The 26,210-nt window shown below is 56.9% G+C and overlaps 1 protein-coding gene across 4 annotated transcripts in view; it reads right to left on the reverse strand.

Annotated features, from left to right (window-relative positions):
* CTBP2 (C-terminal binding protein 2) overlaps nucleotides 1–26,210 on the reverse strand; it is a 141,005-nt gene that overhangs the window by 71,031 nt on the left and 43,764 nt on the right. For 3 of the 4 annotated variants that reach the window (XM_036265879.1, XM_036265881.1, XM_036265880.1), the window contains exon 2: nucleotides 25,002–25,105. The exons of the other annotated variant lie outside the window; for it this stretch is intronic. The gene's annotated coding sequence lies outside the window, so the exon portion shown is untranslated. The remainder of the gene's footprint in view (nucleotides 1–25,001; nucleotides 25,106–26,210) is intronic. 4 annotated transcript variants of the gene reach the window in all.

The following is a 26,210-nucleotide window of genomic DNA, read 5'->3' on the forward strand; positions in this document are numbered from 1 at the left end:
AGGGGGTACAGACCAATGGGTCTTTCTGCCACAGGACCCCGATCATTCTATTTCAGGGCTTCAGGTGGAAAGACAGGTGAGGTCAGAGGGAACAGGGGCCCATCCCGTGGTGGACCTCAGTTTGGGCGAGGAGCCAAGACAGAGGCAGGAGAGCCCTCTGCCCTGCATTACAACCCGGGCTTCAGGCCTCCAGGGAGCTCCAGGGCTCTGCGGGGGCCCGGAAATCTCAGCCAGAAAGGGACAGCCATCTCCTCGCCGGCTTCTCCCGACTGAGCTGGGGTGCTTGCAGGAACTGGCTCCCGAGTACCCATCCTCGAACCACAATGCAAGTACCTGAACCCCAACCCAGCACAGCCCCTCGGGCCCAGTCTCTGCCGTCAGCTGAGGTGGTGAGGCCCAGGCCTTCAGGCTGCCAGGCGAGGCTGAGGGACAGCGAGTGGACGTGGATGCTGAGGCTGCCGCGCTCCGAATCCACGGACCCTCCGCCCTGGCTCCACTTTGCATGGACAGCTCCACAGGGCCACAGTGAAGGCAGGAGCCAGCCCACGGCAAGCCTGGCGCCCCAGGGCAAGGCCGGGCCACCTCTGTCCCTGGTGCAGCAGCCACAGGCCCCGGGCAGAGCTGGCCCCCACCCCTCCCCGCCCAGGTGCGTTACCTGTGCCCGTCTCTCTCCTAGGCTGCTTCTGCCTCTGTTGCTTTTCCCTGAGCTTTAGTGGCCCAGCTGGCTCACTTCTACCACCTCTGTAACTTTCTAAATAAACTTTCCCTTATCATTTGAAGAGAAAAAAAATCCCCAGCTCCTCGGAGCCAACTGACACCCTCCCCCATTTAAATGCTGCCCCACGACCCACCCTCTGGAGACCACAGCAGCTTCCACAAAATCTTAAGTCTGTAACTAACCTCGACTTTCCCTTGTTCGATGGACCCTTATAAAAATTCAGTATACTGCTGGCCTCGGGTAACCTTTCCAGCTAACCTCCCCCCCCCTCCGCACCCGTGACGAAGTTGAGGAGGCTGCGCAAGGGTCGCCGCACTCTGTCCAGAAGCCCCCACCCCATCTGTGGCCTCTCGCTCCATGGTCAACCGTAGTCCGAAATGTTAAATGGAACATTCCAAAAATAAACAATTCATAACTTTAAGATCGCGCACCATCCTGAGAAACATGATGAGACCTTGAGCTGTCCGCTCCGTCCCACTCGGGACAGGAATCATATTGTGTCCGGTGTCCCCACACCGTGCTCACTCCCCGCCCGTCAGCCTCTCAGCAGCCGCCTGGGTCATCAGATCGGCTGTCCTGGTAGCGCAAAGCTTCTGTTCCAGTGACCTTCACTTTATTCCGTGATGGCCCAGCCCAGAGCAGCGACGCTGGCCACCCCGAGCCGCCCAAGAGCAGCCGGAAAGCGCTTCTTATAAGCTGGCGCGTTTCAACTATTTCCACCTACCAGCACACAAACTAACTGTCAAAATTCTGCAGCACCCCCCCGCCCAATCTGACTAAAAAAGAAAAAGGTATAATTTCATTCATTCTCACTGGATGGCTATTGCTGTGTTGGCTGTTATTTCTTTTTAAATCCTCACCTGCAGATATGTTTATTGACTTTAGAAAGGGGAAGGGGGGGCGGAGAGAGAGAGATACATCAATCAGATGGCCCCCTTATGTGCCCCGACCGGGGAACCTGCATCCTTTTGGTGTATGGGACGACGCTCCAACCAAGTGAGCCACCCAGCCAGGGCCAGCTGCTGTCATGTTTTAGACAATCCAAGGGAAAAGAGGTCAGGGCCCGACTACGCATACTTGCTGCACGTTCTAAAAGCTCTTGCGGCGCACGGTTGAAAACGGCTGCCTGGAGTAAAAAGGTGCGTCCTACACGGAGCAAGGGGCCAGCCGTGGGTGCAGCTTCTCCGACTGTTCAATCTCAGAGGCCTGTGAGCTAGCCCAGAACACCGAGGCCACTGCACGGGCACCACGTGTAGGTCAGTCCAGTGACCTGCCTACCGGGGACCCACAGCAGCCACAAGGGAAGGTCACTAATGAGTCAAGAGTGACCTTCCTAAAAGGGCTAAGAGGAAGGCGCTCTGGGGTGCCTGCTCGGTGGAATTCCTACAGTCCTGCTGGTGCCCACCCTGCCTCCCCTGCCCGGGTCCTGAAACCACCTCCTGTGCTCTGGGACCTGCACTCAGCCTCTCGGCCACGGAAGGCGGAGGTGGCCCCAATCTAAGCAGGGATGTCCCAGGCCAGTGAGGTTCTCAGAGGGGCCTCCAACCCTTTCTCTTCCATCCTCTGTTCCCTGGTGGACGATGGGCCTGGTGAACACAGGGCACGTCCTGACCCCACCCATGAAGCAATACCATTAGGCCCCCTGCCTGTTACCTCCTCCCCCCTCAGCCCTTCGGCCTTGCTGACTGACCAGGAATCCTTCCCACCCAGGCACCTAGTGATCCAAACAAACATGACCCCGCCGCTGCCCCCGCTCTGACCCGAGGTGCCCACTTCTCCACCTGTCACCGCGGGCTGGGCACAAAAGCCCGGAGAGTTCTGCTGCCACATCAGCAAGTCTTTGCCAAAGCACACTCGCCCTGAGCACCCCGGGCACCGTGCAAACAAAGCCTCTCCTTAGCAACGGCTCACTGGGTGGAACCCGACGACCAACCTGGAGCTGGGCCAGCACCCTGGGTCTCGACCATGACCTCCAGGGACCATGGCAGAAAAATCGCCTCGGCGCCCCGTCCCCACCCACCTCCCGAGCTTCTCCACAGATACATCAGGAGGAAACACAAGGCAGATTGCAAACAGCTGCCGAGCTCCAAGATAAAGTTTTATTTTAGTGGCTAAGGCGGGAAGTGGAGAAAAGGCGCCGACGTTTTTTTTTTTTTTTTTTTTTTTTATCCTCACCCGAGGACATTTTTCCATTTTTTGTTCAGGTAGAGTGGGAGGGAGAGAGAGGAACAGAGAGAGAGAGAGAAACATCGACGTGAAAGGGACACATCGAGTGGCTGCCACCCGCACGACCAACCAGGGCCGGGGACAAACTGCAACCGAGGTACATGCCCTTAGCGGGAACCGAACCCGGGTCTCTCAGGACCGCAGGCCGACGCTCTAACCGCTGAGCCAAACCGGCCAGGGCTGGCGCCGACGTTTTTTTACAAACAGCATAATCGCATCCGAGAAAAGCCTCCCCGCGCACACGCGCACGCTGCCCTGACAGCAAGCGGAGCGGCGGAGGGACGCTGGTGAAGACAAAGTCATCACCGCGGGATCCCCACCCTCTCCAGGCTGCTCCTCCGACTCTCTACTGACGAGGGTTTGCAAGATCCCACTGACCAGAGACAACGCCATCTCCGACTCGGGAGAGGTGGCAGGTTGACTTCGGAAACCAGGGCCAAGAGCCTGCACAGTGTCCTGGGACGCGGCCCCCAGCAGGAGGCCCGCAGGAAATCTCCCGCAGGCTCCAGGACAGCCCCGCGGAGGCAAGGGGGACACGCCTGGATACCAGTGACCTTGAGACATGGACCCACGACCACCAGGTGGCACCTAAGTGGTCTCCTTGTTTCTACTCTTGCTCCTTCCAAGCCCCTTTCCAGAAATCCTAGGGGTCATTTTGGATGGGGGTGGGTAGGGAGGATCTTTTTCAAAACTTAAACTTGGTCATATCCGTCACTGAACCTTTCCAAATGGCTCCCACTGCCGTCACGGTCAACATCAGGAGGGCCAACCTAACCTGCTCCTGGCCCAGTGCCAACCCCTCTCCCCAGAGGCCCTTCCCCCATCTCCTCTTGGCTGGCGCCTCCCGCCCAGGCACTGTCAGCTCCTGCTCGGAGACCTGCTCTCAACACGTCACCAAAGGGCTGCTCCGTCCAAGACATATTCTCAGCTCGACACTTACACACTCTGCAAGAAAATGACCCGAGCGTCTCATCCCCTGGAACACAAGCTCCACCCAGCCCGTCCACTGTGCACACAGAGCCTCGGAGAGTCCCGCACGGGCACACACACGACTTTTCAATAAGTGAACAACAGTCTGTAGAGAGCGAGAGCTGGCCAGCCCCAGCCCCAACCCTGAAAAAGATGGGCTTGGGCAACTCCTTGCCAAAGACAGAAGCACCCGCGAGGGTCAGTGGGCCAGTCCTGCAGAGGTAAAAGGAAACAAGAAGCCCCTGGGGATGGAGTGTCCACTCACGCCAGGGATCGTCATCCTGGCAGGCCCCTCGGGGGTGAGGTCTGTCTGCTGAAGGGTCTCAAGCCTTCCAGGTCGGCAAGTCCCGTTGCCCACACCTTGCACCTGCTCTTTGTAGTTATCCTGCCCGTGAGTCTTTGTTTGACTCACAAGCCAGATCCCACGTCTAGGACAGTGCCAACGACTCAGATGTCTGAATCTAGATCTTTGGGATGCTTCGTCCCACACTCCGCAACCTGTGGTGAGCCTTCGGGCTAGGTTAGGTGCATGCCAGGCAGCTCACCAGCTCATAGGTGATCGGACCTAAGGGACCTCCGCGCCTGTGTCCCGCCCGGTTCTACCTCTGGAACTCGTGGCCTTTGAAGCGGTCCTCCTTCTTCACAGGACAACACTCTGAGGACAGGTGTCTCTCCTCTCTGCTCATCAGCCCCAGGTCCCCAAAATGCCCTTCCTGCTCTCCCCACCTCAACTTGCTTTTGTGAGCTCTTCTGGGGTCAACGCCTGGCCTTGGAATCGGACCCCAGCCTTCCAGGCTGCAACAAGCCCGCCGAGAGCGGGCCTCATTCTCCTCCTGCCTGGGGCGCAAAGAGCCGCGTGAACTCCTGTCAAGACGAGCGTACTGATCACCTACTGTGTGCCAGGAGGCAGTGAGGTCTCTCGCGAGGCCCCAGAGCGGGACAGCGGTGGTTAGTAGTGGGGGTGACGAAAGAGCCCAGAGAGACGAGCAGGAAGTTGGCGAGGGGTGTGGGTCGCTGCCGGTTCCAAACAAGGAACGGGGGAGGCGAGGGCGTGCATAGGTCCACGGTGGCAGAGGATGAACCACGACCCAGGGGAAGAGCGAGAACATGCAGACGATGCCTCCGTGCCACTCAGCCAGCGACGGGCAGCGTCCACAAAGCCGCTTCTGGTACCACCTGTGCCCTCCGCCTGGAGAGTCAGCGCCTGCCCCTCAGTCAGGCTAAGGAACCCGGCCAGCGTTGGGGCCTGTTCAGTCCCCCCGACAACCTCTGGGCTTAGTTCTGCTGCCCGTTGCCTTCTGAACTGCACAGAATGAGTCAGAGAATCGGAAAAGGTCTCTTCCCTGGAAATTACTTACTGTTTCCAACGGTTAGAAAGAACAGCCCTGCCTAAGGCCACGCACTGTGGAGTTTCCTTCAAATACACACAAAGAGGGAGCAGAGTCCGCCTGGCGTGGCTCAGTGGACTGAGAGGTCCCGTTTGACTCCTATCAGGGCACACGCCCAGGCTGTGGGCTCCATCCCCGGTGAGGGGCGTGCAGAAGGCAGCTGAGGGATGTATCTCCCCCACATCGACGTTTCTCCCTCTCTCCTCTCTTAGAGAACACCCCTCATGGCCGCACTTCTCGGTGCTGTGAACCCACGTGGAAGGAAGATCGATGTCAACCTGGGGTCTTCCAGCCTTCCCCACAGAGCAGTGATCGACTGCTCCGAGCAAAACCATCAAGATAAAATACCGGACCAGACCACGTCACAGCCCTTCAGATGTGCCCGTCACTGGAGCAGAGGCCCATCAGGTCGGCTGTGGGGACGTGAACGGGCACCGGAGACCTGGAGACTGTCCGGGAGCCCAGCTCGCACAGCGGCGTCAGCCCACGTTCCTCTAAGGCCGACACCCGCCCGGAGCGCGCCTGACCTTATGCTACGCTGTGAAACACTGATGTCTGCTGTTGGATGTTTGCTCCTGACAACAAACTCTAGACGAGGACGAAAGCCGCCTTTTCACAAGGGCACTGAAAAGGAAAACAAACATCTCAAGCCGGCGCAAACATTTCCAGTCAATACCGCAGAGATGCCCGGCACAGTCAGTGAGCGCGTCCGCGAAGCTGCGCGGTCTGATGCGGGTGCGCGTGAGCAGTGCCGGCCGTCGGGTAATGCGATGACAATGTCGTCAACCCAGAGCCTGTCACCCACAGGGCCTCTGCAGAACTGTCCCGCCGGCGTCTGCCGGTCCCTGCTCTGAAGGGACAATGTGCAGATCAGACACAGCCCGGGAGCCCGAGCCTGGAGGGAGCAGGCGGACAGTCCCCACCGGGCGGAAGGCCAGCAGCCCCAGACCGGCCGCAGGGCCCCAGCTCCATTGGGGACACGGGCTCAGCGAACACCTTCTCAGTAAAAGAAACTGCTTGCCATGTAGTCTGGCTGCTCAGGGGAAGCCGCAATGGGTGGGATCAGGGTGTGAGGGGTTATCACCCGGACTCTGCGGGCTCAGACGCCGCACCCCCAGTCAGCACTCACTGGGTCCTGGGGAAGGCCCAGCTGGGCTCCACCTCTGCCCGCTGGGAGGTGGGGGAGGCAGCCTCACCGAGGAGCTCCTCCCTGGCAGTGCCAATGTAGGTGCTTGACTATCGCAACCAGAGCCACGTGGCTCCAGAGAGGTGGCAGCTGCTTGTGTGGGTGGGGGGCAGGGGCAGGACAGGGGCAGGGGCAGGACAGGGGCAGGGGCAGGGCAGGGACAGGGGCAGGACAGGGACAGGGGCAGGACAGGGGCAGGACAGGGGCAGGACAGGGGCAGGACAGGGGCAGGGCAGGGGCAGGGGCAGGGGCAGGGCAGGGGCAGGGACAGGGGCAGGACAGGGGCAGGACATGGGGTGGGACAGGGACAGGGCAGGACAGGGATAGGGACAGGACAGGGACAGGGGCAGGACAGGGGCAGGGGCAGGACAGGGGCAGGACAGGGGCAGGGGCAGGACAGGGGCAGGACATGGGGTGGGACAGGGGCAGGGCAGGGACAGGGGCAGGGCAGGGGCAGGGACAGGGGCAGGGACAGGACAGGGGCAGGACAGGGGCAGGGGCAGGACAGGGGCAGGACAGGGGCAGGACAGGGGCAGGGCAGGGACAGGGGCAGGACAGGGGCAGGACAGGGGCAGGGCAGGGACAGGGGCAGGACAGGGGCAGGACAGGGGCAGGGGCAGGACAGGGGCAGGACATGGGGTGGGACAGGGACAGGGCAGGACAGGGATAGGGACAGGACAGGGACAGGGGCAGGACAGGGGCAGGGGCAGGACAGGGGCAGGGACAGGACAGGGACAGGGGCAGGACAGGGGCAGGGGCAGGACAGGGGCAGGGGCAGGACAGGGGCAGGGGCAGGACAGGGGCAGGACAGGGGGTGGGACAGGGGCAGGGCAGGGACAGGGGCAGGGCAGGGGCAGGGCAGGGGCAGGGCAGGGGCAGGGCAGGGGCAGGGGCAGTCCACAGAGAAGCCAGATCAAGATTTTCCGTTAGAAACAGAATCTGCGGAAGGCAGGGGGGGGATCTGCTGATGTCCCGGGCGGAACGTGCGCTGTGAACGGACGACGCGCTGGCAGCAGGGCGGGCCGACGGGAGCACAAGCACGGAGCCCGCGTGGACCCGCAGTGGCTGAGAGGCTGGGGGCACCCGGCCACCAAACACAGTGTCGGCCATGTGCTCACCACAGTCCCTACAAGCCTACCAAACAGGCGCGACCGTCCCCGTTTGAGGAGAAAACTGCGACAGAGAGGATCCGCCATGTCCCCAAGGTCACACAGCGACCGGTGGCAGCTGGACACTCACCCACCGACCTGCCAAAAAACAAACAACAAAAAACCAGCCCCCGAAACAGAACAAACACAACCTCCAACTCAGAAAACCCAGGCACCGTGGGCACAGACGCAGGGCCGTGGAGTCCGTGTCTGCACGTGCTCCCAAGACGATCAGAGGAGACGCTGGGTCCACAGACCTCCAGCGAGACCCAGGCACAGTCACTGAATCAAGTGGGGTGCGGCGCCCTGGCCGGTTTGGCTCAGCGGTTAGAGTATCGGCCTGCGGACGACAGAGTCCCGGGTTCGGTTCCCGCTAAGGGCACGTACCTCGGTTGCAGTTTATCCCCGGCCCTAGTTGGGTCGTGCGGGTGGCAGCCACTCGATGTGTCCCTTTCATGTCGATGTTTCTCTCTCTGTCTCTCTCTCCCTCTCTCTCTAACTGAACAAAACAAAACAAAAACAAAAAAAAATGTCCTCAGGTGAGGATTAAAAAAAAGTAGAGCAATATATATATTCATTAAAAACAGAGTCATCCCCAGTCTCCCACCTAAAGACAGCCGCTGAACAACACTCGCCGTCAAACCCCCCGGAGGGTTTTCTAGGCGTTCAGACTGAGAAGCGCGCGTCTGCCCACTCAGACCAGCCTTCCACGTGGCTCCCTTCGCACCGGGGAGGCATCGTCCGGGAGACTGAGCTCCTTCCCACTCTCCCCTCGATGTGGTCAAGCTTTCCTGGCGCCGGCGGAGGAGACGCTAGGTCAGAGGGCACGCAAGCTGTCTGGGGAGGCCAACACTGGTTCCGAGTCTGAAGATTCGGAATGACGACTTGGTCCTCACACTCCGACAGTATCTTATCAACCTTTCTCCCAGACACATGGGCGCACGTGTGTGAAGGCATACGCGCGCGCGCGCGCGCACACACACACGCGCACGCGCACGCACACACACACGCACGCACACACACGGCAGCCTGTCCTACTGAATGTAGATCCAAAGCCAAGCCCCTGGACACCCTGGAGTCAAGCACAGGTAGTGACAATAACAGTGTCCAGTGTGCAGCTGCAGGACAGGCCACCCTGGAACAGACCGGTTTCTTCTTCCAGGAACATCAAGCGCCGGAAGTGGGCACGGGCCTCTGTTTCGAAGTCAGGACACGGGGAAGGCACCCCTCTCTGTACACTGGTGACATTCAGTGAGAAGCTCACTCCAGGGGCAGCACTGCGCCACCAGGTGACAGCCCACCTTCCAGAGGGGCCCAGTTTGGGGCGGGTGATGTGTGCATGCCACCCAGAGCTGGATGGTGCTGCCTGTACCTGGCACCCCAGGAGCTGGCGGGGCTCCTTCTTGCCTCGGTGTCCCTGTCCCCCCTTTCCCTCCACTCCCTCACCTGCACTGAGCAAGCCCGCAAGTGCTGCGACCTACCTGCCCCCTTTCTCAGCCCCACCTGGGTGACAAACACCCTAACGTTTTGGGAAAATGCGCTCCAGTGTCCTGAGATCTGCGGACAGGGCACGTCCACGGGGACCCTGGGGCGCACAAGGGAAGCAGGACACAGGCTCAACAACAGAGGCCTCACCCAGGGAGGCCCACCTTCTCTCTGCCCGTCCTTCCTGACCCGGGGCCACTCCACAGACAGCACCCCCACCGCCCAGTACACGGGACAGCCGAGCGGCAGGTCCTATTTTAGGCAGATTTTCCACATTAGAGAGCACACTGGCTAACATGACTGCAGAGCACACGCCCACTCCTGACACTGTTTAGCTCAAAGCCAAACACCGAAGCTGGGAGGAGGTGGAGCACGCCGGAGGTTTGCACACGGGCCTCCCGGCACCCAGGCCCCCGCCCCCCACCCCGACACAGCTGGGCAGGAACTCGCTGACCTAATATTACTGGACAGATAATTCCTTGCCTTGGGGGAAGACTGGCAAGCCCATGGCATCTGCCATTTCCAATCTATGTTCTGAAATGGCAAACAGAGGCCTGTGCCAGGAGGCTCGGGGGGGCAGTGTGAGTGGCACCCCACACCCTGAGTGAAAGCTTCCAAATTCACCCACAGCCTTGGCGGAGTGGCCGCCTCACGCTGGAGACGGCGGGCGTCCGCGCCCACCCGAACCATCTCCAAGCCCCCGCTGCAGAGATGATTGAATTAAACAGTTGCCATGATTCGTTCAAGCAAGCAGCCAACACAGGCAGGGCCGCTAGGACCTGCCATCTTCCCGAGACAGAGAGCTCGGAGAGCAATAGAACGCGGTTCAAAGGACAGATGGGACTTCCCTAATTGTCCCCAGATTCCTAGCAGCAGGGGTGGTAACTAAACGGTTTCAATTAAAAGTTAAAGAAACAGGAAAAAGCAGGCGGTGAGTTATGCCTGTGTCGCGTCTAGGGAGGTGGGTCTTGGCTTCAGACAGCCCCGTGCCCGCGACGCTGGAGCGACGAGCCACCCTGGTGTGGCCATGACCAGGGCCGTGACCCCACACAGATCTGCTGCCCGTCTCAAACACCTGTGCGAGTCTCCTGGGGGCGAGGCTGGGCCCACCCACATCCCAGAAGGACGCAGACCTGCCTGAGGACGTGGCCTCCGTGACACTCCAGGCTCAGCCCCAACAGGGTCGGTCACTGTGGTCCGAGCATTGTGACAGCCAGCAACCCGCAAACCCATCGGCAGATGTTGAGTGGGTCACTTTATACCCAAGGCAAGTGTGGGGCAGGAGGGAGGGTGCTGATGGCGGCCAGTGGGCAGGTAGAGTCGGGGGCTTCTCGAAACATGCTATGATGCACGGGACAGTCCCGCAAACAGGAATGATCTGGTGCAAAACGTTAACAGAGAAAAGACAGAAATCCCCTTAAAGGAGCCCTGAACTGAAGCCCTGTGGTTTCAAAGGCACAGAAATGCCAATCCACAGCCGGGTCGATGATGTGCAAGCTGACTTCCCACCACGAGGGACACGAGGAACATCTCCAACGTGGAGGCAGCTACTGACAGGAACCATGAAACCAAGTGAGCAGAGCAGACGAGCATCAAGTGAGCTCCCTGCCACAGGAGGTAACCAAGGGTCCGGGTGAGGTGCTGCGTCCGGAGAAGGCCGACTCCAAGGGGCTCATCTACCCCGGGGCGGCTGCAGCAGGACTGAGAACTCGGAGGTCTGGGGAGCCAAGGAGAAGAGCCCGGGCTCAAAGGGAGGGGATCTCAACCTACTCCAATGGACGTCTCATGACCCACCCGGGCCGCCAACTGCCGGGACACACACCTACGCAGACCTCAGGAAACAGACCAGGTGGCAACGGTTAGAAGGACCCTAAGTGACAAAGGCTAAGAGAGAGATGGAGGGGCCCAGAAAGCCAAGCCCAACAGATCAGACCCCAAAGACCAATGACCGGTGCCAGCCAGCCCGCTCTCGGGACGTGGTCTCTCCTGAGTCCAGCACCAACAGCTGGGTGGGGCTGACCAGTGAGGGGCAGGAGGGCCTGCTCCCCGCTGCAGGCTGAGCTCGGTCTCGCCAGGTGTCCACCTCCTCAGCCCTGTTGCAGCCCCTCCCCAGGAAGCCCCCTGAATAGCACCCCTAGAGGCAAACCAGGAGAATGGAGAACAGGTGGGCCATTACCACCCCCCCGTTAAATACTTGCAGATTTGGTTTTGTGCCCTTTGTTAAAAAAAAAAGAAAGAAAGAAAGAAAAGAAAAAAGTAATGCGTGTTTACAATGTTTATCAAAATAACAAAAAAAATATCTGGGAGTAAATAAGAAAATGTGAACATTCTGTAAGACCCAGAACAGTCAGTTAATACTCTGTCACTGTGCCCGGTACTTCCTGCCCCGCCCTCTTTCCTGGGAGCACACTGAGGAGAAAGGGAAAGACAAATGTAAAATAAATTAAAACAACACAGTGACCCTGAAATGCCTCCATGGACCGAGACCAAAGCCTCAGGGACCTAACACTGAGGGATCCGCACCTGTTATTTCCCAGCTCAAAACCCACCCCCATCCGCAGCCAAAGAAAGCAAAGGAAAACAGGGTCCCCATCGCCAGAGCGCAGAGTAGGCCACGCGGCCGCTTACCAAGCTGAGGGTGCGGAGACTCTGCTGGGTCCAGTGATCGAGACGGAACTCCACCTGGTAAACTCACATCTAAGACGGTTCGCAGACACCAAGGTTTCAAACCACAGAAAGTTACTACTTCAAACTCAGGGAAGAAACACGGAAGTCCCCGCGGCACGAGACATCTCCACGAGACTTGTTTAGCGAAACTAACTCGTGGTTTAATAGGGGGTAAGGCCTGATACACAAGTGCCCCATTGCCTCGGAGGAATTAACAGTTCACTCCTGTTTTTATCTAGAAGTCGTTAAACTGTGCAACGTGAATTATTGGAACTGTAGGGGTGAATTAACTCTATTCATCAGCTCAGTCCGAACCCTTCAGAGCGCATCCGTAATGGAAAAACAGCCTGCACTTCTATCTCATTAAAGTAAACCGGCTTCCCTCTCAGTATATAAAACTGTCCTCTCGTCGGGTAATTTATATTACCATAAGCCAAGTCACATTCTAAACTATTACACGCCTCCAATTAATTCTTGCAGCTTTTGCCTGAAATTTTAATGAGATAGTAGTGTATGAACCTGCTGACTAGACGGTGTGCCCCCAGTATTAACGTCGGCGTCATGAGACAGTCGGAGCCCTTCTTGCTGAGCACGTGGTCATGGGACTGGGCAAAGCGGTCCACTGGCTGTCCCTCTCAATCCAGCCATCGAGATGACTCGTCTGCAAGTCAAATGTGCGGGCCTGGGGAGCAAAGGAAGATGCAGCACAGGCCAGTCACCCCGAACCCCAAGCCTATTAACATGTCGGCCAACAGAGAAGGTGGGAGACTAAGATCTCAGTTCTCTCCCGTGGGATCTACGAAAGCAGCTGCACCCAGATGAGGATGGGGGTCCAAGAAGTCCCTCGCCCCGCCCAGCGGCAGGTGCCCCGTGGGCACACATGCCACTATTAAGGTCCATACCCCCAACGTGTGCATGTGTGCATACGTGCAGTATCAGTACATGCACAAGTGTGTGTGCGTGTGTGCGCGCACGCATCTTAGTGTGCTTGATTGAGTGTGCAAGTTCGGCCGGAGATGAGGTCAGGGTGCTGGTGACTCAATGATAGCCCCCGTGTAGTGACTGCCTCTACCAAAGGGTTGACAGGAGCAACCAAAAGGAGAGAGAGAAAAATGCCAACGGCATCCACATAGCACCCTGTCCACACTGGGGCTGCCCAGGCGTGAGTAGTGTGTGCTCAGCCCTGGGAACAGGCTGCAGGCGCCGGGCAGGTTACCCCAGACTCACAGCCTATTTACGTACGCTGATCATTTGGACATTCGCACACATGGTCACTGGTGGCCGAGAACTAGTGGTAACAGAATAGGCAGCACTGAGTGGGGTGCCTGGGACGTGGCCGGCCCTGAATACGTCGCTGAGTTGGAGTCGTCGTGTCTAACAGCCTGTAGAAGCCCAGGACCTGGGGGATGAGTGGACGAGGCTTCTGAGGGTGGGGGAGATCCTCCTGTTCACTCCTGTCCTGAGTTGTCCCCCACCCCAGCCACACCTCACAGTGCAGTGACCCCAGAGGGGGCTGCTTGTGCTGAACAGAGAGAGACACACACGAACTGACCCCCCCACCCCCACCTTCCTCCCCAAACATTAGTCCAGCTTAGGGCCACCCCCAGCCAGGCTTGGTCTGTGGGGGACAGAGCTCCGAGCCCCACACTTGCGCCTCAACTGTCGGGAAGCCTCCCTCTTCCTAGAGGCTGTCGGTCAACAAACTTGGGAGTCTATAGCCTACAGAACACCCAGCCAGTCAACAGCTGCTCAGGTGCAGTCAGTGTCAAATCTCGTGACATCAACATCACCTGAACTGTGTGGAGAGTGGTGAGGAAACAGAGCATTCTGGGTGTGTGGGTCCACCCCTATCATCCATTCAAGTCAGAATAAATAAGGACCCCCCCCCCCAAGCCTGCAGGACTGCGTCACATACAGGGTATGGAATGAGTTTCCATTTCAGTCAGGGCAAGTGCTGGACCAGTCTGGGCCACCAGAAAAGAAAAGTTGCTGTCAACGTTGCCCCCGACAACCAGGGAGAGCCTGGGACCCCAAAACCGAGGCTCACGAAGGATCCGCACTCCTCAACTCCACCTGAAGCATCTCTCAGCAGCTGCTGGGGAACCAGCTCCTTCAGGAGGTGACGCTCCCAGGTGCAGCCGTGGGTGCTGAGCAGGAAAAGCCCCTTCCTGGCGGCTCAGGGGGGTACGAAACCGGCTCCTGAGCCGCTCAAAACAGCGCCTAGGCCCTGAGGGGGAGTTCAGAGGTGCCCAGCTCCCAGAAAATGTGGCATCAGCAGGAATGGCCGAAGGATTCTGGGGACTGCCCAGGACCAAGGCCACCAGCTCCGAATGCATCACTCCGGCCAGCCTGGTCTAGGCTGGGGGTGGGATGGGCACAAGATTAGAGCTGGCCATCCCGGCTCCTCCCAGCACCAGCCCACTCTGGCCAAGGTGCCCTCGCAGTAGAACCCTGCGAGGTCTCGGGCCCGGTCCCTAGGCACCAGGAAAAGGCCCCCAAATTCCACACTGCCAAACCCCAGGGAGGACACGGGGCAACCCAGCAAGGTCACGTACAGCCTGTGAAACCCTCCTCATCTGCGGAGGAGCGGAAGCCATTAGCTGTGTTACTGGCAAGCACAGATGTTGTCTCCGTCTAAAAATTCCCAAATAGATCAATTAGCATATTATAAAGGATTTACTTCCCTTTCCCTTGACAGATCATAAAAGCCAAAACACAAGGCTGAGTCTGAAACTGAGAAGTGCAGAGCCGGGGAGGCTCTGTGACACGCAGACAACGGCAAAAGAAAATGGTATTTATAATGATTAGCCACCTAATTAATTCTAAGAGCAAAATGTCAAAAGCTATAAATCCATCCCTTTGGTAACCGAAGACTGACATCAAACAAGCCACTTCTGCACCGAGAAGGGGGGAGGCCCTGGCGTCTCCGACGCTGGCACCCAGCAAGGTGGCTGTTCCACCGGCTTTCCACGCAGGGGCCTCAGACCACGTGGAAAAGCCACGGCAGGCTGGAGCTCGGGCGGGGGAAGTGCACCCACGCACACATGAATGACAACACATTCTAGAATTTAAGAAGTTTAAGTGCCCCAAATGTGTGTACATAGTAACGGAGTTTTAGGACGCGTATTCATTCCCTCCTGTGACAATCAAGTTTTAAAAGGACGCGTTCTCAGCTTGTCTGGGGACCCTTCTGCGTTTCAACTTGGCTCTCTGGGGAGGGGAGGGTGGAGAACTGTAAGACAGACAGAGGTGTAACGACACTATTATCCGCTGAAAGTTTGTGCATGGTGCTTACTTGGATGTTTATAATCACCCCTTGGGGGAGGAGCAGGTAGGCAGAACATGAGCAAGAATAACACAAGACCCAAACGGATTTCATAGATGCGCGCTGTCCCTCTTCCCAGACTTCCCGAACCCGCTTCCTCGATCGCAAATCAGAACCTGCCCTAATTTTTAATTTTTTTTTATTATATTTTTTATCCTTACCCGAGGACATTTTTCCATTTTTTGTTCAGACAGGGCGGGAGGGATAGAGGGAGAGAGAAACATCGACGTGAAAGAGACACATCGAGTGGCTGCCACCCACACGACCCAACCAGGGCCGGGGACAAACTGCAACTGAGGTACATGCCCTTAGCGGGAACCAAACCCGGGTCTCTCTGGACCGCAGGCCGACGCTCTAACCGCTGGGCCAAACCGGCCAGGGCAGAACCTGCATTTAAACAGCATATAGTTGAGGTGGAAGAGAAGCAGCCCCGGGGTACAGAGGTGTTGCGTCCAGTCTCTCTGAGTGCAGGGCTGCATTTTAAGTAAGACGCCGCTTCCCGAAATTTACTGAGTAGGTTACATGTTCCAAATTGTCTGGTTATTACTACTATTTTTACTGAAGTCTCCTCTCCTAATAGGTGTGTTTCTTTTACGGCCAGGACTGTTAATAAAAGTAATGCGATATTACATCATGCTATCAACGGAATCTTGAGAAAAGATTACAGCGATCCAAGGATCTCATAAGCCCCAGGCTCTGATAACTCCAGCCATTATTCAGTGTGAAATTCAAACAGTCTGAATTCATTACCACTGCTTGTTACAAATCTGCATTTTTAGACTTTGCCATAAAATGCAGGAGTCCAGACCCGGTGACCTGGATCTAACAGCCTTTCAAGTGAAGTGGCCACGCTGGCGGGCCTCTCCCAGCCCAGCTCTCAGGATAAAGCCCCCCGCTGGCCTCTCCATGGTGACCCGGTCACCGCCCGGGAGACGGGACTGCGCTGGCCTCACCCCCTGGTCACACTTAATGTCGGGGCAAACTAGAATCTTGGAGCCGTCGACGGGAGAGTGGGGACCTGCTTCCAGAGAAGGAAGCACATTTTTAAACAGTTGTTCAGGGAGCAGTCACATCTGGACCAGTCCTGGTCACCCCTGCGGCTGGGATCAGCTCCCTCTCGAGGACAAGGCTTCGGGGACCCCAAACCCTTCATCACTTGATGAGGAAACATCAGTACCAGGTCGGCAGAAAAATCCCAAAGTCCCAGGAGGAATACAGGACAGATCTGTCTGCTATGAGTAAGGAAGTCTAGCATCACCGTCATGTTTCATCTGCAAGTTCTACCACCGGACTCCAGGTGTCTCCTTTGGTGGCGGGGAGCGGGGGTTATAATCCTCACATGAGGATATTTTTCCATTGATCTTAGACAGAGTGGAAGGAAGGAAGGAAGGAAGGGAAGGAGGGAGGGAAGGAGGGAGGGAGAGAGAAGGGGGGTAGAGAAAGAAAGAAACATTGATGTGAAAGAGACACATCGATGGGTTGGCTTTCAGCATGACCCCGACCAGGGCCGGGGATCAACCTGCAATCCAGGTACGTGCTCTTGACCAGGAATCAAACCCAACACCCTGCAGTCTGCAGGCTGAGGCTCCAACCCCGAGCCACACAGACCAGAGCCCAGGAGCCTCCTAGAAGAGACACATCCGCATCCGTCCTCCAGCCATGTGCAGGTCACCAGCCCTGCCCCCTCCCAGCTCCGCCATCTCATCTTCTGCCGCTCTCAGTGATGCCGATAGTGGTCACTGCTTACTAAGCCCTCACAAGGGACCAGGTCCTTGCTAAGCCCTCCTCAAGGACTGCTAAGCTTCATTGAACCCACACAACTTGGAGATGTGTGATAAGGAAATGCCGTGCACCCCCATTTCACAGGGGGAACCTGAGGCAGTAAGCAGCGAGGGGCCTAGCTGGCCCAAGGTCAGTGCCAGCAGAGGGGCCAAGGTCACGCTGCAGGCAGGTCAGGACCTTGCCCCAGCCCCCCCAGCCCCGGCCAAGGCTCCACCTTCCCCGTGTAAACACCAGGAAGAGGTGCCAGAGCCCCGGGGCTGCCGGAGGGAGCGGCCGTTGATGCCGTTCAGACTGAAGCCGGGCCGTTGCCCAAGCCGAGCGGTGTCAATCTGCTGTTGAAACGCAGGCAGAAGGCGTTCGGGCTTTGAACAGGCCTCCGCGGTGCTGCCGTTTAAGCCGGCGGGAGATCAGAGCACGAATCAATAGGAACCCGCCCTCGGAGAGGAAGCTGAGCCGCGGTCTGGAGGTCATCTTCGGCGGTGGCTGGGAAGCAGAAGAGTCTTCACTGAATTACGAAGAGCCAGGGGTACAGTCCCCTCGGAGTTAAGGTTTTTAACAAACGTGGGCCTGGGGCCACGCGTCACACACGCGGGAGATACCAGCTCCCGAATCTGCCAAGGGGGGCAGGGAGGCGGCCCCCGAGACGGGGTCACAAAGGAATCTGATACACAGGCCATCTGTCCTTCGGTCCCCAGGGACCTGGGGCGGTGGGCCTGGGAGCCAGTGGGGCCTCCTTGCAGCCTCGTAATCCCAGCTCGCATGCAATCCACGCAGCTGGACCACAACACCCCTCACCCACCCGGGAGGCTGCTCCCCATAAGCACCACACCCCGGTGACAAGACCACAGTGGGTCCCCAAGCTCCTCCGTGTTCACACTCCCAGCCCTGCCCGCAGGTGGGGGGCCAGAGGTGCGCCTTTGCTTCCGGGCCTCAGAAAGCTCAGGAACATGCTTTATTGTTTCAGAACATGTCCACCTTCCCCAGCAGGTAATGAAACCTGCCGCTTCGCCTTCTGTCGTCAGGAAACGGCCCCAGTGGACGTCGTCAGCCCTGCCTTCCACACAGGCGCCGGGAGGGGCCCGCCACTCCGTCCACCCCGGCTCCAGTAGGGTAGCTCCCCGAATGTGCGGGTCCACAATAAGGAGATGTGAGGGAGACACACAGGGCTTCGGCCTCAGGGAGCCTGCGGATAGCACTCGGGAAGTTTCTGTTAACAGAGTATTTATTGCTCCTTTAGCCAAGTCTGCTTGTAACACCTTTACCTGCTTTCAAGCCGTGGAGTCAGAAAGCTCGGTACCATGGAGGACACCCCGCCCCCCCTGGGTTTCTGGGTCAATGAACAGGGGCCACACCAGCTCCCAGGACACCCTCCCGCGCTCAGGGGCCCAGCAGCGCCAACCCCAGCACATTGCCAATACCATGCAGACGAGGCCGAGGGCCCCCGATCTACATCTGGGCACAGAACCGCCCTTGCACAGAGCTGCCCCCAGGACGCGTCCATCCCTGCATCCCTGAACCGTGGGAGCAGACGTGCATCTCCAGCCTACAGAAGGGCCTGGATGAAGGTGACCGGCACTGCCCAGTCCAAGTCCCAAGCTCCCTCCTTCTGGAGAGGGGCGAGGTCTGCTCTGAGGCTCTGGGTCCCTGGGCGGAGAAAGCACCACCCAGCTGAAGGCCTCCTCCTAAGACCCAGGGAAACCCATCGCCCTGCAGGGCTTCAGCTGAATTTTTCAAGGAGTTGCAGGTTACACCCAGCCAGACCAACAAAGGGTTCCTTTCAGTTGAACAATGTATAGCTGAGCGGAAGGGGGGAGGCGACCACAGAAAGGGTGTCGGGTTACAGGACAGGGGAACCAGATAGCTTTGCCACGTTTTCTGCATATCTCCTTAGATTCGGAGGCAGCCACACAGCCCAGTAAATCAAGGCCCACTCCCCGCAGATCCGCCGGGATGGGAGCGCGCGGGGACATCTGATCCGTCAGCCTGGAGAAGACGGCCGGGGGGCGGGGGTGTCCTGTGAGAGCCATTGTTCCTCAGGGTACAGTTATGAAGAAACGGAAATGAAACGGTAATCAGACGCCCGGAACTGCTGTTCATCCCTGGGTTTGGGTTTTGTATTTTTTTTAACCCCCCCACATTTATTTCCTATTGTTCTATCTTTCTGCCATATATAATTAATTTTCACAGCGTCTGCAACCCACCCCACAGGTTGTTGTTGTTTCTTTTAAATAGTATACTGCTGAGAAATTGATTTGTTTGCGCCCGGTGCCCAAGGAAACCGCATCATGAAATATGCATAAATGTCACCATTCGGGCTGCTGCTTAGGATGAGCTCAAACGAACGCTTCCTTCTACCTGCGTACACGGGGTCCGCCCAGATGTTCCCACGTGCTACCCCTGCGCCCACACAACCCCGATGAGTTACACAGCACTTTCTTCTAAAACCTCCTACTTATCCTTAACTGGTACAAGTCTAGGGGAATTATCTTAATTGCTACGTGGCAGGAACGAATTGTCACGGCGTTCGGTTAACCAAGACGGCTTTATTTTTAACGGCATGGGGGCCGGGTGGGAGTTGCCAAGTTTGCCAAAAATAAATGAGTCGACCAGTGAATCCAGCCGATGAGTTCAGCGGGTGTTCAATGTCAGGCGAGAAGGAAGCCATGGGCAGCGGGCGTGGGGACACGCTCCCCGCGGGGACCACGGGCTTCTCAGCCTTGCTCTAGGAGGAGATGGAATCGGGGTCCGGACATTGGAGAGGTGCTGTCCACACCATGCGGGCGGCTTCTGGGGTGACTGGAACCTGGGGGGTGCTGTGCATCCCCCCGTAGAAACCCCGACGGAAGTACAAACAGGCACGGCCTGAAACTGAGGCCACGTTACCAGGGAGCAGTGACCACGGCCGTGTGAACGTGTCAGCACTAAACAGTGGTCACACGCACGAACCACCTTGTCCTTTCTCATCCGTCACACCGGACCGGACACCGCCCTTTTCGTAGGAGAAAGCGCATTTCCTGCCCATTCCCACACCCCCACACCCCCACACCCTCAACCCGACTCACAGTGAGTAGAAAACAAGCATGTCCTGCAACAAGGGTGGCCCTGACCCTCCTTATTCCTCCCGTGACACACGCACGTTCTGAGCCTCAGACTGGCGACCAGCATTCACCTCGGGCTGTCCCCTCACCTGGCTGCTGTTCCTCAGTCTGTCGGGGAGACCCGGGGTGGGGCAGGAACGCCTCTGTCTGGGGCTGGCCTTAGGGGGCCTTTCTCTGCATCCAGGCCATACACTTGGGGACAGCAGACCATGGTCAGGCCCCAGTGTGCATAGACCAAATGCCTGAGGCGGGGACCAAGTCCATCACACACCTGAGAGTGTGAACTTCCAAAGGAGCCATGGACCCCAGGCGCCATCACTGACCACAAAGGGACCCGGCAGGTCACACCACGGCAGTGTTTCAGCAGGGGACCAGGGCGGCCTTGTCTGAGCCCCAGGTGCTGGCAAGTAAATGGATCTGAGCATCACGTCCTTCGTGGCTAATACGGGATCCCAGCCAGCGTCAGGACAATCTCGGGAAGGAGGTGGAGACCTCGCGCCTACGTTACCCAGCATCACATCTCAATGGGGGGGTGCTCGATGACTATACCCCTCCCACCCCACACAGGGGAGAGGGGGCCACGTCCCTCCCCAGCAGGGCCCTGCAGTGGAGCACAGTGCAGCAGAGAGAGACCCCCGCCCCCGGCCAGGAGCCAGGGAAAGTTCAGGCAGGCTTTCTCCAGACACAGGGATGACAGAGAGAAAATTAAGACCCTCTGTCTGGTTCTGTGCCTCCCTGGCCGGCAAACCGACTGTGATTAGAACCAGCAGTCCTGAGGGGCAGGAGGAGGGGAACGGACCAACAGAGCAGCAAAAAGCCCACCCAGAGGAGTCAGGGCTGGGGGCTCGACCCTGTGAGGCTAGGGCAAGGACACACTGAGGACAGAACAAAGGGACGGGGTGGGTGATCTCTCTGGTCCTCACCAGGAGGAAAGGACAGAGCTGAGTCAGCACCTTCCAGAGAATGGTTCCCACGTGACCCTGGATCTGTGGCTCAGGAACAAAATCCAAACAAGAACCAAGAACCCACAGCTCCAGCTGGGGCCCCTCCTGCCTGCTCCCCTCCAGCCTCCTCCCCGCCGCGGCTCCGGGCTGCTTCTCTTCCAGAGAGTTCCCCGCAGACCCAGGCCCCGAGTCTGCCTCTGGTGTGTGGCTCTCATGTGGGCACGTGGGCACGCGTACCGGGCAGGCCGAGAGCTCAGGAGGAGGCCAGGAGGCCACAGGCAGGGCCAGCTCGGCCACCTCAGCAGCCAGAGCCACCCAAGGTTGGCTCTTTGTGTCTAAGGCCAGGTCATACTCTCCCTTCTGCTTTTCAAGAAAGAAGTCTGTCTTGGCAGGAACAGGGTGAGGCCCTAAGGACTGGGGTGCAGACTTCACCAACCCTGCTGGCCCACTAAAGTCATGCTTCAGAGGGTTGGCAGCCTGGTCCCCAGGGCAGACCGTGGCAAGCCTCCCCCGCCCCCAGGCGCTCTGGGACCTCAGACCGCCTTTCCCTGGGGCCTTGTGAGGCAGGTCAAGCCTCTACCTCATTAGCGTGATCTATCAAAACAACAGCACAGGAGCTCCTCTGGGTGCAGGCGGCCGGATACACCGCCCCGTCTCTGCCAAACCACAGCCACCGCTACCCCGCCATCATCTTACAGAATCAAAGCCAAGGGCTTTGATTTCCATTTCCACTCGTGTGTAGACATTTTTTTAAAAAAAATACATGTATTCGCACCTGACACTTTTGTTAAAATTACAAGGTAACCGGGTGCCGCTATCAATATTAATGCTTGATGACAAACCGCTCAAGACAAACAGTGCAGTGCACCTGCGCCCGGGGAGACGTGCCTCTGGCTCGGAGGCGGCGGCAAGCAAACCGGAGTGTGCGGCGCAAGTCACACGCACAGCGGAGAGGAAGCAGATCTACCCTCTGCTCGCGGCCCGTGACAGGCACCCTCTCTCCTCTCTGAGGGGGGAAGCGGAAGTGTCTGATTTGGAGTTATTGTATAAAAAAAAAGCCACAATAAAAAAATGCCAAGTCTAGACTAATAGATACATAATGCTATTAGAGTGAGGACACACTCAGAATGACCAAGGAGACAGCAGTGACGTGTAAAGGTTCCAGCACCTCCCAGGTTTGTCTTTTCAAGGCTGGGACCTCGGGAGTTTTTGTGTCTTTCACTGACCTTCCTACCCCTCTGCCCTTCATTAAAAAAATAAACAAAAAACCTGTTTTTTGGCTCAGCGGTTAGAGCGTCGGCCCGTAGACCAGAGAGTCCCGGGTTCGGTTCCTACTAAGGGCATGTTCCTCAGTTGCAGTTTGTCCCCAGCCCCAGTGGGGGTCGTGTGGGTGGCAACCAGTCGATGTGTCTCTCTCACGTCCACGTTTCTCTCTCTCTTCCTCCCTCTCTCCCTCCCGCTCTATCTGAAGATGAATGCAAAAATGTCCTCGGGTGAGGATTAAAAAAAATGACCTGTCCAGCCTGGCTGGTGTGGCTCAGTGGATAGAGCATCATCCCATGGACTGAGATGTCCCGGTTCGATTCCTGGTCAGGGCACATGCCCAGGTTGCAGGCTTGATCCCCTGTGGGAGGTGTGCAGGAGGCAGACGATCGATGTTTCTCTCTCTAATCAATGTTTCTCTCTCCCCCACCCCTTAAAATAAATAAATACATACATACATAAATTAATTTTTAAAAAAGAAAGAGAAAAGGACCTGTCTAGCCCTGGCTGGTTTGGCTCAGCAGTTTGAGTATCTGCCCTCGGACCAAAGAGTCTCAGGTTTGATTCCCGGTCAAGGGCACGTACCTCTGTTGTGGGTTCAATCCCCAGCCCTGCCTCAGTTGGGGTCGTGTGGGAAGCAACCAATCGATGTGTCTCTCTCACACTGATATTTCTTTCTTTCTCCCCCCTCCCCCTCCATTCTCTCTAACAGCAATGGAAAAATATCCTTGGGTGAGGAATAAAAAAAAAAAAGACCTGTCTAGACCAGAGCCCTCAGCAGGTGTGCTACCAAGCTGAAGTCAACATGGGGCCCTTCCTCAGGCTGTAGTCCAAGGTACAGCTGCTTTGTGGGGGCCTCCAAAAAGTGGGGTCCACTTTACTGGACACGGTGACGAGCCACGGAGAAGAGAGAGTTTACGTGTGCTTAGCCCACGGCAGGGCGCTGTGCTCAGGAACACGGTCGGGAAGTGCTGCAACCCGGTCCTGACGCCAGACGCGTTTCTGCAAGGTCAGGGTTCCCGAGATCGGAACCACCGCGACACGACACCCACAGGGGTCCGGCGCGTGGGCTCAGTCCAACGACAATGCTGTCCCTCAACCACTGCTGCTGTGTCGCAAGCCCGTTTCATCCCTGCACTATGAATGTCCACCTTCGCATCGTGAGAGGAAATAGTTTTCCAACCTACAGTGTTTGTAAACTGCACCGAGCAGTGCTCCCAAGTCTTGCCCTTCCATATGGGACCCCCTGGCCGGCAGGGGAGCCTCGGGCACTTTTCGGTGAAGGACTCGGGCACTGGGCACAGCCAGGGCTCGGACACGGAAATGGACGTCCATGGGCTCATGCTGATGGGAGTCCACTGGTTTTACTTCCATCACCCCTGAAAACATCTTCAACGGCAGCACCCAAAACTGGAACTAACACCCACCAAACTCAGGGAACTAACACCCAGCAAACAATGTCTCCGAGCCCCGGCCAATCCCCGCACACGGGGTCTGTACCAGGACACCTGGAGAGGCCAGAGAAGAAAGGAGCATTGGCCTTGAAGGCAAGGCTGAGTGTCTACAGTCGAGAGGGGCCAGCGCGACGTACTAATAAAAACTCCCAGGTTTCCCCCCCAAAAGGTCCAATGGTATTTGTAGTCTCTCGCCAGCTCCAATGCTAAGGTTCTTGGATTGGCTCAATGATCGGCCTCCCGTGATACGCGGTCCGCACCGACTGGCCAGCTCTGTCACTCTGAGCTCACTCCTAGGAAAGATGTCCAGGCTTCTCCATCGAACCCCAAGAGGCGGGGATCTCTGAGACTATCCCAGTCCAACTGCTCCGCTCACAAGGAAGCCTCCAAATGGCTCGGAGGTGACTGGTAGTCCCCAGCCGACACTCCTCTGTGGGAACACAGAGGGAGACACGGGGACAGTGAGCCTGTCCCCGGGCCCCGTCCTGCTCACAGCCCCGAGGGCCGCCCCTCCTTACAGCTTTGTAACGCTTCAGAGAACAAGCTTCGGGGTTGACAGAAAGACAGAAAATTCGCTCACACGCTTTCTTCTTGCTTTAAAAAGATGTTAGCTCAAGGGGGAAACCGATTTTAAAGCAGGTAAAAATCAATCACTCTGAGAAGCTGCCACTTGGAGACGTGGAGTGAGATCCAGGTTTTGTGAAAAATGGCTAAATGCACACTGAAACACTCAGGACCCGAGCCTCCGGTGGAGGACTGAACTCCGTCCACCGGCATGTCCTCCACCGCACTCCGTCCGCCGCACACTCCCCCCGCTCCCCATCGACTCCGCCAGAGAACCATCGCCACCTGCTCAAGACGTCTAGAGGCTGTCACCGGACACGTAAGCTCACTGAGGACACGCCATCGTCAGCAAGCCCCTTGCTCCCTAACAGAGGCCCATCCACCACCACTGTGATCCGTCGACAGGGGGGTGGGGGGGCGGGGGCACACACGAGACTGTTTCCCTAACTCATCTTTATTCTTTGTAATTAATATGTCGGGAAGTCCTAACGCGACTTCTATTCTGACTTGAGCTCCGTGCTGCACAATTTCCATCGACTTATCTTTATAGCAGCAGCAGCAGCCATCGCTTTGCACTGAACTATATTGCTTCAGAGTTAATTACATGTATTTTGCGTCTGATAAATGAAAATACCAGATGCAATTAATTGAAAGGCAATCAATAGGGTCCTGCTATTAGACATCCCAATGAAACATCCGCAGTCTCCACTAATTGAAAACACGTTCCGAAGGGGGTTTCAGAAAACCTGAACTTTTTACCTGGAGGTATTTTACAGTAACTCACCAATATAAATCTGTCCACAGACTCTAGAGCTCACGCGATGGGCTGTCCGTCTTTTGAAGGGAATCTGGCTTCATTGGTTCAAGACCATTTACGACGACGAAACCCTGAAAGCAAAATGAATCGGGTCAGTGATGCTAAGCAGTGATTTTGTTGTTGTTGTTGTTTACATCTAGCCATCCGTTAATTGCATTTTTTCCCCAATGCCTTCCACTCGAAGCTACTAGAGGTGATTAAATGGTTTCATTAAAAATACTATTTGTCTTGCTTTAGTCACAGCCCAGATGAAATTAAACAGCGGAGCAGCAGAACAAATGGACCTTCCCATCTCTTCTGACACGGAACCCAAGTGTGCAAAACAGAAGGGGACGTTGCGCCGTCGCCGTGAAAATGGCACTGAGCTTCTCTGCAGCTCCAAGTCGCCAGCGAGAACTCCAAACAATCAATATCCCGCCAAGCAGCAAGTATCACAAAGTATCACCAACTGCAGGAGGAGGGTGGCGGTCTGCAGTGCAATCGACGAGCCCATGGTTTGCAGGTTCCATTAGCGCAAATGCTGACAACTGTTAATCCACTGTAACGCTGATTAACGGTTGCAGTTGTCCATTAATAGGAGGCATTTTAACTTACTACTAAAATTGATTACTCAGTTAAGAATTCAATCCTAATGTTCAATAAAATTGCACTTTCTTGGCAAATGCAATATGAAAAGAGGTGATGCATTAAACAGGACCCTCATTTATTTTCTGATACGTGGAATGAAGAGCAGATGCATGGGGACTTCCACACCATCGGAACCACTTCCTGTCCACCCAGAGCGGCAAGGGGGCAGGAGGGGAAGTGATTCAGCCCGGGGCGGACAGAAAAGGCAAACACCTGGGAAGCAGCATGGCCAGGTGTCTTTGCTGCGGCTTCCCCACCGAACACTAGAGTTGCCATGCAACTGGCGAGTCCGTGTTGTGAGGTAGGGTTTCCCCAGTGCTGGGAGAGAGGAGCCGGGCAGCTTGTGAAAATGAATGGCTGCAGCCCACCCTGGCCACTGCCAAGCCCCCCTTATAAGCAACCAGGAGGTCCGAGGGTTGATTCATGTTTTCAAAAGGTCTGCAATTACTGCATCAGCTTCTCAGCCTCACTCTACTTTCAAACCATTCAAACCTTAGGAAACTAGAGTTTCTTAATACAGTTTCTTCTTTTCAAAACAACCTTGAGATC

The sequence above is a fragment of the Molossus molossus genome, unplaced genomic scaffold, assembly GCF_014108415.1.
Source record: "Molossus molossus isolate mMolMol1 unplaced genomic scaffold, mMolMol1.p scaffold_m16_p_17, whole genome shotgun sequence".
NCBI classification, from domain to species: Eukaryota; Metazoa; Chordata; class Mammalia; order Chiroptera; family Molossidae; genus Molossus; species Molossus molossus.